At 44.0% G+C, this 21,066-nt stretch overlaps 1 protein-coding gene across 7 annotated transcripts in view; it reads left to right on the plus strand.

Annotated features, from left to right (window-relative positions):
- Positions 1–2,636: 2,636 nt before the first annotated feature.
- The window catches only part of CAPSL (calcyphosine like), a 36,850-nt gene continuing 18,420 nt past the window's right edge, over positions 2,637–21,066 (plus strand). For 6 of the 7 annotated variants that reach the window (XR_009491867.1, XM_015459079.3, XM_010816798.4 and 3 more), the window contains exon 1: positions 2,637–2,717. The gene's annotated coding sequence lies outside the window, so the exon portion shown is untranslated. 7 annotated transcript variants of the gene reach the window in all.

Genomic DNA, 21,066 nt, shown 5'->3' on the forward strand with positions numbered 1-21,066 from the left:
AGAATTTTTTGTTTGTAGACTTTTGGATAGCAGCCATACTGACTGGCATGAGATGTTACCTCATTGTGGTTTTGATTTGCATTTCTCTGATAATGAGTGATGTTGAGCATCTTTTCACATGTTTGTTAGCCATCTGAATGTCTTTGGAGAAATGCCTATTTAGTTCTTTGGCCCATTTTTTGATTGGGTCATTTATTTTTCTGGAATTGAGCTGTAGGAGTTGCTTGTATATTTTTTAGATTAATTCTTTGTCAGTTGCTTCATTTGCTATTATTTTCTTCCATTCTGAAGGTTGCCTTTTCACATTGCTTATAGTTTCCTTCGTTGTGCAAAAGCTTTTAATTTTAATAAGCTTTTTTTTATAAATTTGTTTATTTTTGCTTTTGTTTCCATTACCCTGGGAGGTGGGTCATAGAGGATCCTGCTGTGATTTATGTCAGAGAGTGTTTTGCCTATGTTTTCCTCTAGGAGTTCTATAGTTTCTGGTCTTACGTTGAGATCTTTAATCCATTTTGAGTTTATTTTTGTGTATGGTGTTAGAAAGTATCCTAGTTTCATTTTTTTTTTTTACAAGTGGTTGATCAGTTTTCCCAGCACCACTTGTTCAAGAGATTATCTTTTCTCCATTGTATAGTCTTGCCACCTTTGTCAAAGATAAGGTGTCCATAGGTGCGTGGATTTATCTCTGGGCTTTCTATTTTGTTCCATTGATCTATATTTCTGTCTTTGTGGCAGTGCCATACTGTCTTAATGTATGTCAACCTTTCTTTGTTTGGTTTATCACACCCTAATTGCAAGTTATTGCAAGGTGATTACATTATTTATTTAATTGTCAACCAGTTATTCAAGTGAAAGGAAGTAAATGAAATGTATGTGGTCTTACACAAACTCCTACTTAGTACAGGACTTAACTTCTTCTGAAAAGCAGATATTTTAAATAGCCTTCATATGAATGCATTTAATCCAGGTCAACAATTGATTCAACTAGCACTGACTGAGTTCATCTCTGTACAGTGTACCGTGCTGAGCACCTTGGAATGTGCAAAGATGATCCAGACTTTCCTGGCCCTCTACTGGCTCTCAGTTTCCCATTATCTTACTGTTTAATTAAAAAGCAGATGTATCTGTCATTGGTGGTGCATCTTCTCTAAGTGATTACTCCCTAAGAGCTTATTAGTTTGGCTTAGTAATTTCGCAGTAATTTCACTTTGTTGTGTTAGTCGCTCAGTCGTGTCCGACTCTTTGCAACCCCATGGACTGTAGCCTGCCATGCCTCTATGTTCATGGAATTCTCCAGGCAAGGATATTGGAGTGGGTTGCCATGCCCTCCTCCAGGGGGAGCTTCCCAACCTGGGGATTGAACCTGGGTCTCCTGCATTGCAGGCAGATTCTTTACCATTTGAGCCACCAGGGAAGCCCAATTTCACTTAGTGAAAGTTAAACAGACAGCTTGATTCCATGAGGTCAGCTGCTGCAAGAAGGGGCATTTCTGGATGAAAATGGCTAGTGGTGTGTGGAGAAGACACTCAGAACAAGCCTGCAGTGGAGGTGGGGAGCACATCTAATCCCTGTCAGTGTCAGCACCAGCTTAGTGCTTGATCAGAGTCATGAACCATAGGCAGAGGCCCTCAGCATCCAACCCCCAAAAAGAGAAAAGGACTTATTTTCAAACAAGTGGCTTTTTTTTTTTTTGGCCCTTCAATTTACACTCTGCTGGAAACCCCCTCAACCAAGACAAATCTCCATTAAAATCCACAGAGAACACACCCCCTTGACCTCCAGGGTAATTCTGAGAAATTGACAATGTAGATTTAGAGCCTACTCTAGAGATTGTAGAAATTAATGGCCACAGTTGCCTGAGAATACATATAATGTAAGATAAGAACAGATCTTCATGGTTCTAGTCTTCCATTCTTTGTGTCATTTCATTATGGAAGCAAGAAAAGTGGCAGAGATGATGAAGGGAGGAGAGATGCCATAGATACAATGAGAGAGAACGTAAGTCAGGAGTTCTTTTTCTAAACAGGGCCACTTCTCCTCTGGCAAACTTACAGTTAGGGACTAAGTATAAAAAGAGATGAGAAGTGGAAAAAAAGAGGAGAAAGAAAAAAAAAAAAAACCACCAGGGATGGAAACAGTGGGAAATGACATCTTCTCTGTGTGTCTGTGAGAAGGTGGGAGAACTTTGAACCACCTGTAATTATACCTGCCTGCTCCCTTGTGTTATGATTTTAAGTCTCACCTGATAATTAGACACTCTAGCAGCAAGTCATCTGGAGACAACAGAAGGGCAGGCAAGATTTGCCTAAAGAAGGAAGAGAATTTGCTTAACATTATCTTATAAAACCTAGGAGGCAAGTTTTATGCCCTTTTAGAAACCAAACAATTGCCAGTCAACTTCCGGCTGGCTTCTCTCCTAGGGTAAACAGCTCAGGCTTTGACAGTCACTGCATTTCCTAGGCAACAGAAGTGTAAACTCAAGAAAAGGTAGGGCCGGGATCACGATTGACAATGAGCTGAGCCAATGAGACTGTAAGTTTGCAGTAGTGATTCCAAGATATCCAATTGGCAGGAAGAAGGCAGATCAGGAGGGGTGAGGATGGAAGGTAAAAGGGAGGGGCAAAGGGGGATGGGAGGGGACCAGTCTTCCCAGTTGCAAGAGAGAGCGTCCATAGTTTCAGTTCAAAGCAACTGGTGGCAACAGATTAGCATTTAAGGTAAATCAAAGTTTTTTTTTCCATTAACACTATATTGATTTGATCACTTTTGTTTCACTTTAGCTAAAAAGGAAAGAAGACAGTAGATGTGACTTTCTAAAAAGAAAATCAAAATGTTTATGAGCATTCTTGGCTGGCGGTCTAGCATGGAAATGGCCTGGTACTGGGAGAGGTTTTTGTCATCTTTGTGTGGGGTGCTTGGATAAGCATGTAGAAAATCAATTTCCTTCAGTAAAGGAGAAGGAAACAACCATCAGTGAGCAGTCACTAGGTCCTGGGTGCTTGAGTGTGAAGTGTTTGGGTAAATTGCTGTAAGGAGCCTGTATGACCATTGATAAAACAGCTTCAGGAAGGTTAAATATCTCCAAGTTAAAAACAATGAAAAGATTGAGCTTTGCTTTAGACTTTGGTTTGTCTAACATTCTGTTATGTTATTTCTGTGACACCTTGCCTGCTGAACTGACCACTTAGAATCAGATAAGAATCAGAATTCTTATTAAACTGACACAGTATGTTAAAAATTTTACTAAAGAGTTGATTGGATTGGTCACGAAGTTGAAAAGAACCTTAGCAAATGGTAATGCCATTTATCCAGGTGTCCACCCCCCTGGCCTCCAGTCTGGGGCATAGTTAAAACATACTAAGTAGATGGAATTCTCTCTTGTTTTTAAATCTCTTATTTTTTCCTCAAAATCTTACAACTACAGAAATCCTTTAATTTTGTCATTGTGTATTTTAAATAGTGAGATTTAAATTGTGAACATTCATTTGTATTTCTATTCAAATAGTAATTATCTAATAATACTAATGATGAATTCCAGTAGTAGTCTGTAGTATTCTGTTAAGTGTTGATAATATGATAACAGGAAACTTAAAGGTCTATGCCTTTAAGGACCTAGCAGGAGAGGCAGTCCTGAAAGAGAAGTTATGTCATAGTGCAGTGTGGATGTCTGTGGGCTTTGCACAGATTATACCAAGGAAGATGCAGGCTGTTTCGCTCTGAAGACAGTGGTTATATGAGGCTTCACCATAGTGGTTCTACAAGGAAGAGTAGGATTTCCCTAGACCAACAAGGGATGGAGGGTGTTCCTGAAAATGGGAGTTCATGTACAAAGGCACAGAGGTCCAGAACACCATGATGTGTTTGTGGAGTATGAGTGAGTATGGATGTAGAATAGATTGTGAAGGGATGGAGATTAGTAGAAAAAAGACTGGAGAGATAGGCAGGGCCAATGTACACATCAAATGCTAAGATGTTTGCTCTTTACCTGTGCACAGTAGGGAGCAACCAAAGGATCTTAGACTTGAGTATGCAGTTCGGATTTCCATGTTATGAAGAACACTCGGCCAGTCATCTGAATGATAGATTGGAAGGACAAGATTGGAGGCTGGGAACCAGTTGAGGGGAAATTTCCACAATGGAAATAGGAGAAGACCAGGTCCTGGGCTAAAGTGGTATCCATGGCAATGGAGGCAGGGGAAGGAACAGATTCCGGAGGTGTCAAAATGGTGATATTTTAGGGAATTGGCTGCTAATTCAAGGCAGAGGGTTAAAAGGAGCCTAGGATGATGTTCAGTTAATGACCTGGAAAATGGTGTTGCCATTTCCTGAGGCAAGGAATAATAAGGAGGCAAAGATAATAAATTTGGTTCTGGTACATTAAACTCGCAATGTTTGTAGGTTATTAAAGTGCATGTTTTGTGTGGAAATTTGAGATCTGGCTCTGAGGCTGAGGAGAGTGAACAAGTTGGAATAAAGATATGGGATGAGTTGTAATAAACAGTGGATGAGGCTGACATTGCTGCAGGATATATGAGAGTGAGAAGAGGATAAATCATTGAATCCTGGAAAATAGTAGCGTTTAAAGACAAGGGAGACACCAAAGAGATCAGACCCGAGAGGAAGGGAGATAGGAAGTTAGATTCATAGACATTGAGAGAAGAGTTTCAAGAAGGATTGAAAAAGGTCTTGCTGGGAGGAGTGAAATAGGGTGACTGTTGAAGTTGGCAGTCAGGCTGGTAATGACTTCCTGAGTGTATGTTCTCTGGAGTGACAGAGTGAAGACCAGACTGCAGTGGACTGAAGTAGGAATGGGGCACGAGAAAGTTAAAAACAGAGTCTCTTCCAAGTAGTTTGGCTTTGAAGGGTGAGAGCTGGAGGGAGTCTAGGGCTGAGGGACCACTGCAGATTCATGAATGAAAGGGAGCAGTTGGTTACAGATATAGAGAGGGAGGGGGAGTCTGAGGATGGGGGAGTGAGAGGTATAAGCTGTTGGGTGTAAGAGGTCGAAAAGAGTTGAACATGACTGAGCCACTAACACTTTCTCCGCTTGCCCTCTGATCTCCCTGCTGGTGCCTCCTGTGAGCTGAATTCACCTGAAGCCTTAAAGCAAAGAAATCTGGTTAATGCAGTTCATAGAGGTCAACCTCCTGTAGCACAGATGTGGATGGAGAATGGGGCAGGGGAGGGGCTGGGCAAACAGAATATTGAGCTCAGCATCCCTGGTGACTCATGGTAAAGAATCTGCCTGCAGTGCAGGAGACCTGGGTATGATCCCTGGGTTGGGAAGATCCCCTGGAAGAGGGCATGTCAACCCATTCCAGTATTCTTGCCTGGAGAATCCCATGGACAGAGGGACCTGGCAGGCTACAGTCCTTGGGGTCGCAGAGTCAGACACAACTGAGTGACTAACACTTTCACTTTCAGTGAACGATAATCCAGAGGCTGAGGAGATTTAGGAGATTGATAGTGGAATAAGGGATTGAGGAAAGTCTGGTGTCTCTGCACGGGAGGAGCTCTTGGTCTCAAGGGACATGCCTCGCCTGGTAACTTGCAGTTGTGATGGGTGCGCAGGTGCAAAGAGCAGAGTGTTTAGTTTCTGGTATCAGCTTTTTCTTTCATCTCTTTAATTAATACATTCAACAGACTTTACCCTACTGAATTTTCCTTACAAATTTTTGATCTTCATTCTGGTCTCAGTTTTGTATATTAAAAAACAGCAAGGTGCGTAGAAGCAGTTTTCTATGTTCCAGAAACAAACACTGGCATTTGGGAGAAGACAGTGTTACAGGAATGATCACTGTGGGTGCAGAAAGGCCATGGCTGCCTCCACGGGACACTAATGTCCGTGAACGTTCCCACCATCCATGATGTTCTTGCACACCTCCAGGCATGATTCCATTGCCACCCAGGACCCTGTTTTCCCTCCAGTGCTCCTACATATTTTCAAAACCTGAAGCCAAATAGAATTAAGATTTCCCCAATACTTCAAAGTGTACAGTGTCATTTGTGTGAGCAGGGCAGTACTTACGGCTGATTCACGTGGCTGTAAGGCAGAAACCAACGCAGAATTGTCAAGCAATTGTGTGTGTGTGTGTGTGTTAGTCGCTCAGGTGTGTTTGACTCTGCGAACCCGTGGACCATAGCCCACCAGACTCCTCTGTCCTTGGGATTCTCCAGGCAAGAATACTGGAGTGGGTTGCCACTTCCTCCTCCAGGGGATCTTCCCCACCCAGGGATTGAACCCATATCTGCTTCTCCTGATTCTTTACCACTGAGCCACCTAAGAAACCCTACTACTGTATAGGATCAGATGCTGAATAGTCAAAGCTTTGTAGGCCAGAAGGTCTCTGTAGCAGCTATTCAGCTTGGCAGTTGTGGGTTGGAAACAGCCACAGGTAACACATAAGCAAACATATGTGGCTATTTTCTAATAAAACTTTATTTACCAAACTAGGCAGAGGAGCAAATTCAGCCCATGGGCTGTGATTTGATGTCCTCAGGCCTAGTTCATCTTAGGCTATGTTTGCCTAAACTCAGAGTATGCTTGATAACAGCATGTGTTAAGATGACCTTATTCATTTTGGAACAACTGAGTTTGAGGAGTGAGAAATCACCAAGGTGCTAACTTTTGCTCCCAGGACTTGGCTTAGTGTCTTCCATCAGGGTGGTCTTATGGCCCCATCTGCCTCCAAAAACCTCAGGCTGCAGGTGAGATTGTGAAATAAACTGATTTAGAAGTTCTTACACTGTTACTTTCTGGAGGGACTCTAATATCTCTACCAGTCTCTTCCTCTTCTTTGTAAACAGAACCCGGAGCATGGCAAAGTCTCCAGCTTAACATTAGGTTTCCTAGCTGTCTTAGTTCATCTGGGCTGCTGTAAAAAAAATACTACAGACTGGGCAGCTTATGAATAACAGATAGTCATTTCTCATAGTCTTGGAGGCTGGAAAGTCTAAGGTCAAGCACCCAGCATGGTTAAAGGGTCAAGGCCCTTTAACTGGTACAAGGATGGCTTCTCACTTGTGGCAGAAAGGGTGACGGGTCTCTGCAGGGGATCTTTTACAAGGTACTAATTTGCTCTCAAAACCTAAGCACCTCCCAAAGGCCCCAACTCCTAATACTATCATCTTTGGGAATTAGGATTTCATCATATGAATTTGGGGGGGACACAAACATTGAGACCACAGAACCAGCCTCTTTTGCAGGAGTGACCAATGAGATTTAAATGAAAGAAGTTGGGTAGAGTCTTCTGGGAATCATTTTATAAAAGGCTGATTGAGCTGGGAAGTGCATTCTTCTTGCCTTCACATCTGTCTTTCTGGTCACCTGGAGGGTGATGTAATGGCTGGCACTGCTGTACTTATTTTGTAACTTTAGGTATCTCTGAGGAAAAACAACCATGGTAAGGCAAAAGGTAGTGGTTTTTCTGGACCTTGATGACTACTCAAACTGCCTCCAGACTTCTTTGATATGAAATAAAAGTCTACCTCTACCATTTTTAGAAAAAATCAAGCTGTTTCTGTTATGAGTAGCTGGGCACAATCCTTACACTGAAGGTGGCATTCTGATATTGAATTTCTATCCATTAACACTTTTTTGGCTTTCTAGAAGTATCAATTAAGAGCACATAGGTTGCAAATAAAGTGGCTATAAAATAAACATTAAATAGACAAATGATTCCAAAAAGAGCATTTTAAGTAAATGTAAAATAATTATTAAGTAGGTGATTTTGGTGACTAATATTGCAAAAAAGCAAGTGGTGACACAGCTGATGCTTTACGGAGAGTTGGACTGTGAAGAAGGCTGAGTGCCAAAGAATTGATGCTTTTGAACTGTGGTGTTGGAGAAGACTCTTGAGAGTCCCTTGGACTGCAAGGAGATCCAACCAGTCCATCTTCTGAAGGAGATCAGCCCTGGGTGTTCTTTGGAAGGAATGATGCTAAAGCTGAAACTCCAGTACTTTGGCCACCTCATGCAAAGAATTGACTTATTGGAAAGGACTCTGATGCTGGGAGGGATTGGGGGCAGGAGGAGAAGGGGACGACAGAGGATGAGATGGCTGGATGGCATCACTGACTCGATGGACGTGAGTCTCAGTGAACTCTGGGAGTTGGTGATGGACAGGGAGGCCTGGCGTGCTGCGATTCATGGGGTCACAAAGAGTCAGACACGACTGAGCGACTGAACTGAACTGAACTGAAAAGTGGAGGAAAACGTACACTTGGGCTTGGTCTTTGCAGTGGGTTTGAAATCACTGTGGCCAAGGTCTTACAGCACCTGAAAAATGGGATATTTAGAAGTTACATGGCTGGTTCTTAGGGTGTCTTCATTAAAACCAGGGAGTTTGGAAGAAATGTTTATTTCAGTTCAGTTCAGTTGCTCAGTCAAGTTCTAATCTTTGCAACCCCATGGACTGCAGCATGGCAGGCTTCCCTGTCCATCACCAGCTCCCAGAGTTTGCTCAAACTCATATCCATTGAGGCAGTGATGCCATCCAACTATCTGATCCCTCCCCAGCTGCTTCAATCTTTCCAAGCATCAGGGTTTTTTTTTTTTTCCCCAGTGAGTCAGTTTTTCACATCAGTTGGTCAAAATATTGGAGTTTCAGCTTCAGAATCAGTACTTCCAATGAATATTCAAGATTGATTTCCTTTAGCATGGACTGGTTGGATCTCTTTGCATTCCAAGGGACTCTTAAGAGTCTTCTACAACACCACAGTTCAAAAGCATCAGTTATTCAGCGCTCAGCTTTCTTTATAGTCCAACTCTCACATCCATACACGACTACTGGCAAAACCATAACCTTGACTAGATGGACCTTGGTTGGTAGAGTAATGTCCTGGCTTTTTAATATGCTGTCTAGGTTGGTCATAGCTTTTCTTCCAAGGAGCAAGTGTCTTTTAGTTTCATGACTGCAGTCACCATCTGCAGTGATTTTGGACCCCCCCCCCCCCACCCACACACACAAATAAAATCACTCACTGTTTCCATTATTTTCCATCTGTTTGCCATGACATGATGAGACCAGATGCCATGATCTTAGTGTTCTGAATGTTGAGTTTTAAGCCAGCTTTTTCACTCTACTCTTTCACTTTCATCAAGAGGCTCTTTAGTTCTTCTTTGCTTTCTGCCATAAGGGTGGTGTCATCTGCATATCTGAGGTTATTGATATTTCTCCCAGCAATCTTGATTCTAGCTTGTGCTTCATCCAGCCTGACATTTTGCATGATGTAGTATGCATATAAGTTAAATAAGCACGTGGCAGTATACAGCTTTGATGTACTGTTTTCCCAATTTGGAACCAGTCTGTTGTTCTATGTCCAGTTCTAACTGTTGCTGCTTGACCTGCATACAGATTTCTCAGGAGGCAGATAAGGTGGTCTGGTATTCCCATCTCTTTAAGAATTTTCCAGTCTGTTGTGATCCACACAGTCAAAGGCTTTGGCGTAGTGAAAGTTTTGGGCTTGCCTCCTAGCTCAGTTGGTAAAGAATCTGCCTGCAACGCAGGAAAACTGGGCTTGATTCCTGGGTCGGGAAGATCCCCTGGAGAAGGAAATGGTAACCCACTCCAGTATTCGTGCCTGGAGAATCCCATGGACAGAAGGGCCTGGCAGGCTACAGTCCATGGGGTCACAAGAGTTGGACATAACTTAGTGACTAAAGAGAGAGATGTTTTTCTGGAACTGTCTTGCTTTTTCAATGGTCCAATGGATGTTGGCAATTTGATTTCTTGTTCCTCTGGATTTTCTAAATCCAGCTTGAACATTGAGAAGTTCACAGTTCACATACTGTTGAAGCCTGACTTGGAGAATTTTGAGCATTGCTTTGCTAGAGCGTGAGATGAGTGCAATAGTGCAGCAGTTTGAACATTCTTTGGCATTTCCCTTCTTTGGGATTGGAATGAAAACTGACCTTTTCCAGTCCTGTGGCCACTGGTCTTTTTCAAATTTGCTGGCATATTGAGTGCAGCACTTTCAGAGCATCATCTTTTAATATTTTCAAATAGCTCAGCTGGAATTCCATCACCTCCACTAGCTTTGTTTGTAGCAACGCTTCCTAAGGCCCACTTGACTTTGCATTCCAGGATGTCTGACTCTAGTTGAGTGATCACACCATTGTGATTATCTGGGTTATGAATATCTTTTTTGTATAGTTCTTCTGTGTATTCTTGCCACCTCTTCTTAATATCTTCTGCTTCTCTTAGGTCCATACAACTTCTGTCCTTTATTGTACCCATCTTTGCATGAAATATTTCCTTGGTATCTCTACTTTTCTTGAAGAGATCTCTAGTCTTTTCCATTCTATTGTTTTCCTCTACTTTACATTGATCATTGAGGAATGCTTTCTTATCTCTCTTTGCTATTCTTTGAAACTCTGCATTCAAATGTGCATATCTTTCCTTTTCTCCTTTGCCTTTCACTTCTCTTCTTTTCTCAGCTTTTTGTAAGGCCTCCTCAAACAACCATTTTGCCTTTTAGCATTTCTTTTCCTTGGGGATGGTCTTGATCCCTTCCTCCTGTACAATGTCATGAACCTCTGTCCATAGTTCTTCAGGCACTCTGTCTATCAGATCTAATCCCTTGAATCTATTTCTCACTTCCACTGTATAATTTAAGGGATTTTATTTGGGTCATACCTGAATGGTCTAGTGGTTTTTCCCTACTTTCTTCAATATAAGTCTGAATTTGGCAATAAGGAGTTCATGATCTGAGCCACAGTCAGCTCCCGGTCTTGTTTTTGCTGACTGTATAGAGCTTCTCCGTCTTTGGCTGCAAAGAAGGCTGCACCATCTGTGATGTCCATGTGTAGAGTTGTCTCTTGTGTTGTTGGGAGAGGGTGTTTGCTGTGACCAGTGCATTCTCTTGGCAAAACTCTGTTAGTCTTTGCCTGCTTCATTTTGTACTCCAAGGGCAAATTTGCCTGTTGCTCCAAAGTATCTCCTGACTTCCTACTTTTGCATTCCAGTCCCCTATAATGAAAAATACATCTTTTTTGGATATTAGTTCTAGAAGGTGTTGTAGGTCTTCATAGAACCATTCAACTTCAGCTTCTTCGGCATTACTGGTCAGGGCATAGACTGGAATTACTATGATATTGAACAGTTTGCCTTGGAAATGAACAGAGATCTTTCTGTCATTTTTGAGACTGCACCCAAGTATTGCATTTTGGACTCTTTTGTTGACTATGAGGGCTACTCCATTTCTTCTAAAGGATTCTTGCCCACAGTAGTAGATATAATGGTCATCTGAGTTAAATTTGCCCATTCCTCTCCATTTTAGTTCACTAATTCCTAAAATGTCGATGTTCACTCTTGCCATCTCCTATTTGACCACTTCCAATTTACCTTGATTCATTTGCATTTTGTACACAAATCCAGCCAAAGCCTTGCTTTTACCTTTGGATAGTTTAGATATTTTCTTACTCTGCTTCTTTAAGATCTGGCAGGTTGCCTGACTAGAATAGATTGCAAGCAATTTCCTGGTAAAACCCCAGAGGCTCAAGACAGAGTGGAGGGGAAGAGTGAGTTGGAGAAGGAACCAGGGGAGTGCTGTTAAGACAGCTCCTGCCTCTGGAGATTCCCAGGGGATGCTCATTATGACAAGGACCCCTTAACCCTGGTGCCTCTGTGCCTATCAAACCTGGGCTCATATTACATTGTGTTAGTTACTTGTGGTTGCTGTTCATTCACTAAGTTGTGTCTGACTTTTTGTGACCCATGGACTGCGGCATGCCAGGCTTCTCCATTCTTCACTATCTCCCGGAGTTCGCTCAAACTCATGTCCATTGAGTTGGTGATGCCATCCAACCAGAGAACCCCATGAACAGTAGTAGTTACACGAATCCTTGACTATCATGCTAAGCAGTTTCCCCCCACTCTCCTTGATAGCCATAAATGCTGAAGCAGCTGCTAAGTGTTGATGAAATTCTTCTGAGAGAAGAATTTTACTTTATGTTTTCTCCCAGTTCTCAGAGGAGCCAACGCTCTCCTACTGGATTGCTAGTTATTTTAGCCAGGTAAAATTTGAAATCTAGGGTCAGTTCAAACACTGCAGGAATAAGCTTTTGCCAGATATATCAGTTAGGAATACTTTTGGCTTCAAGTAACAGAGGACCTGATCAGCATTGGATTAAGCAAATAGAAGCTATATTTTTCACATGATGGGAGGGTGGAGTCCAGTAGTTGGCTATACCAGTTTGGTAGCTCAGTGATGCTTGGGTTCTAGATTGATATCTTTGTGATTCCCTTGGCCTTTTCTTCACAATTACAGAAAGGCTGCCACAGCTCCTGATGTCACATTCTTGTTTAAGGCAGGAGGAGGCAAAAGATATGGGAGATTTCTCCCACAGCCCTCAGCACTTCCAGTTGAGTCTCTGCCAGAGAGTCATGGCCACCTAACTGAAAGCAAAATAAGCAGAGAAAAGAGATTGGAATCAACCAGTTGGCTATTCCAGAAAATCAACTGTGATTCAAACTCAACAAAGTTAAACCTACCCTGAAGAATGTAAACTCCTGGAAGAGACCTTGGTTGTCTCATTCACAGCTGTTGTGCGCCACACAATAGATGTTCAATAAATATATGCTGCATTCAAGATCAGGACTAGGGTGAGTTGAGGTAGGTCCCTGGGGCAAAATATTTAAGGAGATACTTACTTTCAGACCTGGGCAAACTCAGGGTTGATGTCTGTACAGTCCTGAGATTTGAGGGCCTCCTTAAACATTGTGCCCTAGGCATGTAGCTCACCTAGCCCTAATCTTAACCCTGATTGAATGATTATAAAATGAAATTTCAAGAAGATGTGTGAAATAAACACTTTATAACAATAATATTTGTGAAATACTTTTTCTTAAACTGTGCCATATCACAAACGTTAAAATAAGGAATTAATTCACATTCCAAAGGTCAGTAGAAAGAATAAAAGACTATGAGTTATCAGATATGGGCTTTAGGGAAACCTGCATATTGACAATAACTGAAACACTGAATCTTAAACATCTTGAGAAAATGTATTTTTGTGCAGAGAAAATTTGGTAAGAAGCCAGACTTAAATGACATTTTATTTCCACAGTGTACTTATATCATTACAGGTAAGATTAAATACCATAATAAATTAAATGTTATATGGGGGTTGGCAATCCAAACAAAACCAGTTGTTTCATATATTAATACACTGTAGAAATAATTTAAAAAATAATTTGTGCGGGAAAAACCACCTCACACATCATTTTACTAAAATAAGCAAACTAACAAATAAATAACACTAAGGCTCCAAAATGAGTTAGTCGCTCAGTCGTGTCCAACTCTTTGCAACCCCATGGACTGTAGCCTGCCTGGCTCCTCTGTCCACAGGGATTTTCCAGGCAAGAATACTGGAGTGGGTTGTCATGCCCTTCTCCAGGGGATCTTCCCAACCCAGAGTTCAGACCCCGGTTTTCTGTGTTGGAGGTGGATTCTTTATTGTCTGAGCCACCAGGGAAGCCACTTCAAAACGAAGAGACTAAGAAAAATTGTTCATCTTGACCAGAAGGAAATTACATGGAACCTTTAGTATCGATACTCTAGCACTGAAAACCCAAGGAGGGACCCCGAGGTGAGACAGAGGGGTATTCTTTAGGACCCATGAGTGTCCTGCTTTGCTCTGCACTGCCGTTCGCTGTCCTCCTCCACCGGGAAATCTTGCAGTTCTCCAAGGAATCTTTTCCTTGAAGCCTTGCCTCTCACTCTTCTCATTTCATGGTCTTTCTCTGAATTCCCAAAGCAATTTCTCAGCACCTTGCCCTAACTGTTGTCCACAGTGGCTGTGACAGAAGTGGACATCAGCCTTGACCCTGCCTCTGTCTAGTGGCACATTCTCAGGTGAGGGACTTCTACTCACTAGAATCCTCCATGGGAGGCAGTGTGCTGATGTGTGCAAAGCTTTGAGCAAGGGCTTGGTCTCTGGCCTGGTTATAATGGTCAGTATACCTGGCCTTGCTTCATGCTTGCATCCTCCACTGTACTAGGTTATAACCTTGCCCCCAGCCTTTCCCCTCAAGGTCTTGCTCCTGCCACTAAAGAGTGACCTGGTCGCTAACAGCTGAGCTTCTCAAACTTGGGTGTGTGTTAGCAAAGACCACCTGGAAACATGACAATGCAGATTCCCAGCACTCACACCTAGAGATGCTGTGTTTGGGGTGGAGGGAGGGAATGTCTATTTTTCAGTGGTGGTCTCAGCGCCCCTGCTGGTCCCAGGTCTTTCTCTACAGTGAGGCTTCTCCACCTGAGCACGACTGACATTTTGGACTGGAGAATTCTTCATTGTCAAGGGCTCTCCTCATATGCTGAGCGACATCTCTGGCCTCTACTCACTAGATGCCAGTAACATCCCTCACCCCTGTTGTGACAACCAATAATGTCTCCAAACATCGTCAGATGTCCCCTGGGAGGCAGGATTATGTTTCTTTGGAAGCACAGCTCTATAACATCACCTGCAGAATTAGCATAGTCCCTCACATAGCTAGTGGAGACGGCAATGGCACCCCACTCCAGTACTCTTGCCTGGAAAATCCCTGTGGACAGAGGAGCCTGGTAGGCTGCAGTCCATGGCGTCACTAAAAGTCGGACACGACTGAGTGATTTCATTTTCACTTTTCACTTTCCTGCATTGGAGAAGGAAATGGCAACTCACTCCAGTGTTCTTGCCTGGAGAATCCCAGGGACAGGGGAGCCCTGTGGGCTGCCGTCTATGGGGTTGCAGAGAGTCGGACACGACTGAAGTGACTTAGCAGCAGCTCGCATAGCTAGAGATGTTAAAGGTCTTTTTAGTTGAATAAAGCTCAGATGGATTAGACAAGGGAACTCTCACAGTGTCAACAACACAGACACCCACCTGTCATTATACTTTTTCTGGGGATTTCCCAGTCTTTACTGCAGAAACCACGACTAAGTCTTTCAGTCTCAGAACGGGGACATGCTAGCCACTTGCTAGGCTCTGCACACTGGGATCTAATATTTAGTCTAGAGAAGTAGTTTCTATGGGGAAACGTCCTCAGGAACCACTGTTATTTTTGCCATCTACCACGTAGTAATGACCAGTAAATTGAATAGATTGGAGTCAGCAGATCAGATCAGATCAGATCAGTCGCTCAGTCGTGTCCGACTCTGCGACCCCATGAATCGCAGCACACCAGGCCTCCCTGTCCATCACCAACTCCCGGAGTTCACTCAGACTCATGTCCATTGAGTCAGCGATGCTATGGTTTCATCTCATCCTCTGTCGTCCCATTCTCCTCCTGCCCCGAATCCCTCCCAGCATCAGAGTCTTTTCCAATGAGTCAACTCTTCGCATGAGGTGGCCAAAGTACTGGAGTTTCAGCTTTAGCATCATTTCTTCCAAAGAACACCCAGGACTGATCTCCTTTAGAATGGACTGGTTGGATCTCCTTGCGGTCCAAGGGACTCTCAAGAGTCTTCTCCGACACCACATTTCAAAAGCATCAATTCTTCAGCGCTCAGCTTTCTTCACAGTCCAACTCTCACATCCATACATGACCACTGGAAAAACCATAGCCTTGACTAGACAGACCTTTGTTGGCAAAGTAATGTCTCTGCTTTTGAATATGCTATCTAGGTTGGCCATAACTTTCCTTCCAAGGAGTAAGCGTCTTTTAATTTCATGGCTGCAGTCACCATTTGTAGTGATTTTGGAGCCTAGAAAAATAAAGTCTGACACTGTTTCCACTGTTTCCCCATCTATTTCCCATGAAGTGATGGGACCAGATGCCATGATCTTCGTTTTCTGAATGGAGGATGGTTCAATTTTCCCCAGTTATTGCCTTCAAACATTGTCTGTTGTAACTAGATCCACCTGTGTTGTTGGTTGTTAGCTGTACACACAACCTGGCATGAGAAGGAGAGAGGGGAGGGGAAAGAAAGAGGGAGGGAGGGGAAGAGAAAGAGAGAGAGAGAGAGAGAGAGACGAAAGAGCCGGTACAGGGAGGGAGGTTGCAATGCCACTAGATGGCGCCAAAGACAACCCAATAAAGAGCAACCCAGGACTTGAGCATTTCTCTCTTCCCTAAAGATTCTCTTCAGCTTTTTTTTTCTCTGAATCCAGCAAGAGAGATTCCATGAACCTTGCTGAGAATTATGAAGAGACAGACCTCCATGCATGTTCAGTTTTCTGTAACCTGTTCCACAACGGTTCCCGGAATGCAGGCAGGGAGCTTACTTAGATTGTGGCAGGCAGCTGTGTCTCAGGATGGTGGGATGACGGAGCCTTTAACCCAGTTCCAATGTCAGGAGATATGGTGACCATCGCCAGTCCCTTTGGCTTTGCTGCTGGTGCCTCCACTCATCAGTTCAGTTCAGTTGCTCAGTCGTGTCAGACTCTGTGACCTCATGAACTGCAGCACGCCAGGCCTCCCTGTCCATCACCAACTCCCGGAGTCCACTCAAACCCATGTCCATCGAGTCGATGATGCCATCCAACCATCTCATCCTCTGTTGACCCCTTCTCCTCCTGCCCTCAATCTTTCCCAGCATCAAGGTCTTTTCCAATGAGTCAGCTCTTTGTATCACGTGGCCAGAGTATTGGAGTTTCAGCTTCAACATCAGTCCTTCCAATGAACACCCAGGACTGATCTCCTCTAGGATGGACTGGTTGGATCTCCTTGCAGTCCAAGGGACTCTCAAGAGTCTTCTCCAACACCACAGTTCAAAAGCATCAAATCTTCTGTACTCAGCTTTTGTTATAGTCCAACTCTCACATCCATACATGACTACTGGAAAAACCATAGCCTTGACTTGATGGACCTTTGTTGGCAAAGTAATGTCTCTGCTTTTGAATATGCTGTCTAGGTTGGTCATAACTGTCCTTCCAAGGAGTAGGCATCTTTTAATTTCATGGCTGTAATCACCATCTGCAGTGATTTTGGAGCCCAGAAAAACAAAGTCAGCCACTGTTTCCACTGTTTCCCCATCTATCTGCCATGAAGTGATGGGATCGGATGCCATGATCTTAGTTTTCTGAATGTTGAGCTTTAAGCCAACTTTTTCACTCTCCTCTTTCACATTCATCAAGAGGCTCTTTAGTTCTTCTTCACTTTCTGCCATAAGGGTGGTGTCATCTGCATATCTGAGGTTATTGATATTTCTCCTGGCAATCTTGATCCCAGCTTGTGCTTCCTCCAGCCCAGCGTTTCTCAATGTGTACTCTGCATATGAGTTAATAGCAGGGTGACAATATACAGCCTTGATGTATTCCTTTTCCTATTTGGGACCAGTCTGTTGTTCCATGTCCAGTTCTAACTGTTGCTTCCTGACCTGCATATAGGTTTCTCAAGAGGAAGGTCAGGTGGTCTGGTATTCCTATCTTTTTCAGAATTTTCCACAGTTTATTGTGATCCACACAGTCAATGGCTTTGGCATAGTCAATAAAGCAGAAATAAATGTTTTTCTGGAACTCTTTTGCTTTTTCAATGATCCATCGGATGTTGGCAATTTGATCTCTGGTTCCTCTGCCTTTTCTAAAACCATCTTGAACATCTGGAAGTTCACAGTTCACGTGTTGCTGAGGCTCATCCTGTGCCCCAGATATCCAGGCCTGCCCCATGAGGCTTGGGATGCGAAGCTACAAGGGAGAGCTCTGAGTGGGGCCTGGGACCCTCTCCCTCCTCAGCCCCTGGGCCCTTATTCTCCATCTCGGATGGATCTCTCTATCTTCTCTGCCCCCACCGCCAACACCGCCTTCCTGGCAGCATGAGCTCTCATCTGGTTGTTGCCAGCCTGGCTTCACCTCCCACAGTCAGCTTGTTCCACCTTCCTGTCCATTCCCCACACTTTATCCAGAGGGGTCTTTGGTACAAACAGCCACTTCCTCGCTTGAAAGACTTGTGGCCTCCTGCCCCTCTCAGGACAGACTCCAGACTCACTACCATGGTGTCCGAGGCTTTAGGGGATCTGATGCCTGCCCACCTGCGCAGTTTTATCTTTCTCCCAATTTCCCCTTCCCAAATCCCTGCCTGATCTCCACGGCTCTTTCTCACCCCCGCCACTACAGACACCCCTAGTCTTCGATCAGACTAAAATACTTTTGTTTCTCTAGTTATAATAGTTTCTTCTTCTTCTTCTTGTTTTTTCCCCTCACTCTGGCCTTTGCACTTGGGAAATAGACAACTGCTCTCTCGCTTTTCGCATTCCCACGACTCTCGCCTGGGTGATTACCACCCTCACCTCCTCTGAAAAATCCTGAGAAAGCCCCACTCCAAGGCTGCTTAGCCGCATCTCCTGAGTTCCCTTGGTTCAGCTGTCTTCCCACTTCCGCTGGACCCCTAGCCCAGTGCCCAGAGCTTATTAGATGTTTGTTGAGCGAATGGACAGAACTGGCGCCTCACCCAGCAACCTGCGCAGACGCAGTGCCAACACAAGGTGGCGCTGCAGCCACGCGCTTCGGAGGGCAGCCTCTTGCTTGGCGCAGGCCCGGCTGGATGGGGCTCTGTTGTCCCCACGCGGGCTTCTCCAGGCTGAGAGAGGGTCGTCTGGAGTCAGGGACGCTTGTTCAGTGCTGTGATGCCGGTGACATACGTTTGGGAACAGACTCCTGCCCTGGTACCTTCATGCAAACTTCAGAAGCTTGAGTATGGTCTTCACCCAAACTCTACTCATCCTGCCTTTTCCCAAAGCCCTCAGTTCTTAGCAAATTTTGTTTCCTGCCTTGCTAACTAGAGGAGTTCAGTACTCGAAGTTCACGATTCTAAGCTATTCAATCAAGGGCTTGCTTCTTGGAGTAATTTGCTCCAGTGGTGCCTCCCTGGTGGTTCAGAGAGTGAAGAGTCCACATGCAATGCAGCAGACCTGGGTTTGACTCCTGGGTCAGGAAGAGCCTTTGGAGAGGGAAATGGCAACCCTCTCCAGTATTCTTGCCTGGGAAAATCCCATGGACAGAGTAGCCTGGTGAGCAAGAGCTGGATAGACTCAGCAACGAACACTTTCACTTTTTGAAACTATCACATGATAAACATTAGCTACTTGTTGATGAATTGGGTCATTAAATGATTAAAAAGGGTAGTTAACACGAGCATTTGAAGTACCATGGTAGGCTGGATGGCAGGAGAGAATGTCATTTTTTCCTGGATATATCAGCTTAGATTCTGGAGGTAACTGTTTGTGAGGTCACTGGGTAGGGACTTTTGCAAAGACAGATCAGGTGGGGTGTTTTCCCAGACTCTACCCTGCTCTCCTCTGCCTGGGGGGCCATCAAATTGTACTTTAAAATGCTTTTGCAGTATTCACAAAGGTGGTGGAGCCCTGCTTGGTCTGAAGCCCCAATTTTCCCTGTTGGCTGGGATTTGGGGGCAGGTTGCTTAACCAACAAGCTCCAGTTTCCAAGTTGCCAGAGGAAGGGGTGGTATTGGACGACCTTTCAGGGTTCTGCAGTCCTGATGGTATGTGAATTTCCGTGAGCCACGATGATGGTGGGAGCTGGGCAAGTTGCCTGATTTTTGTGCTTGTCAGTTTCTTTATCTGTGAAATATGAATCATAGGAGTAATTAGCTCATAGGGTATTAAAACAATGAGGTGAAATCCACACCTGATAAAATCAGGCATTTAAAAATGTACGGTTGAATCTCCCTGTTGTGCAGCCATCACCTATATCAAATGCCAGCACTGCAAAAGGAAAGCCTGTCCCATGAAACAGTCACTCCCATGGCCCCCCTCCCAGGCCTTGACAGCAACCCATCTGTGTTCTGTCCATGGATTTGCCTCTACTGGATATTTCATATACAACTCGTCCCCTACATACAAACCTTCGGGTTGAGAACTTTGTGGGGAGACCTTCTGGGTTGTATTGGAGGGAACGGCCCTTGAGGGCAAGATTGTCATCATCGCTGATGAAAGGAGGAAGTGCCAGCACCTGGGGGAGTGGGGGCAGAGGGGAGCCTTTGAGTCAAGGGCAGTACCCTTGTTAACACCAGTATTTTCTGCACCGTGAATGTTATTTTTTTTGCATATCCATCAAGCTTTCTTGTTCCTTTTATTCACAGCTCACCCTGAAAAAGAAATTTCTAGAATCTCCCCAATTAACTGGGTCAGTGGGCTCCTAGGAAGATTAGTGTTTCTTGGAGCAGAGCTGGAATTTAAAGATCATTTAATCTAATCTTTTCATTTAACAAAGGAGGAGGAATCGGAGGCCCTGAGATTTGCTCCAATCTCACCAGGAGTGGGTTGCAGTCAGGCTTAGAACCTGGGTCTCCAGGCTCCAGCTCCGTGGCTTTTCCACAGTTGTGAGGATTCTCAATGCCTGGCTGCAGGGTCAGTACAGTCAGTACGTTGCTCATGGACCTTGAAAAGTGGAGTGCTTCCTTACAGCCACCCTCTCTCCTGTTTCTGAATGTTTAAAACACAAAAGGCAAACTGTAGAAAAAAGATACAGCTATTCTTCAAGAGAGAGAGTCTATTTACCTTTTTCTGTCCTGAGAAACTACTTAGGTGTTAATGGACACTAACCAGTCAATCCAGGCATTCATGTGTACTTAGTCATTCAGTCATGTCCGAATCTTTGTGACCCACAGACTGTAGCCCACCAGGCTCCTCTGTCCATGGAATTTCCCAGGTTAAAATACTGGAGTGGGTTGTCATTCCCTTCTCCAGGGGATCTTCCTGATCCAGAGATTGATCCCATGTCTCCTGCATTGGCAGGCAGGTTCTTTACCACTGATCCACCAGGGAAGCCCAGTCAACCCAGGAAAACATACTCATTACTCGTAGGAATCATCAAAGCCCAAAACTGAAAATCTCCATGAAGATAGAAGCATCAAAAATTAATCTTTAGACCAAAAAGGAGAATATTAAATCTGCAGTCAAAGGGACTATGGAAAATTCTAGATAAAAGAATAAAGCAGGTAAGACTGGCTCAAAAAGTGTTTGGAGAAATGAGATTTATTTTTGTGTGATGGGAAGAGAGCTTCTGAGAGGTGAAAGTGTATCATCAACAGGGGTGGCTGTATATTTAAAACTGTTGTCCAGGCTGCAGGGATCTGATGTTCTCAGGACTAGTAAGCCAGTAATAAATGTGCCAGGACATGG

Source organism: Bos taurus, chromosome 20 (assembly GCF_002263795.3).
Source record: "Bos taurus isolate L1 Dominette 01449 registration number 42190680 breed Hereford chromosome 20, ARS-UCD2.0, whole genome shotgun sequence".
Lineage (NCBI taxonomy): Eukaryota > Metazoa > Chordata > Mammalia > Artiodactyla > Bovidae > Bos > Bos taurus.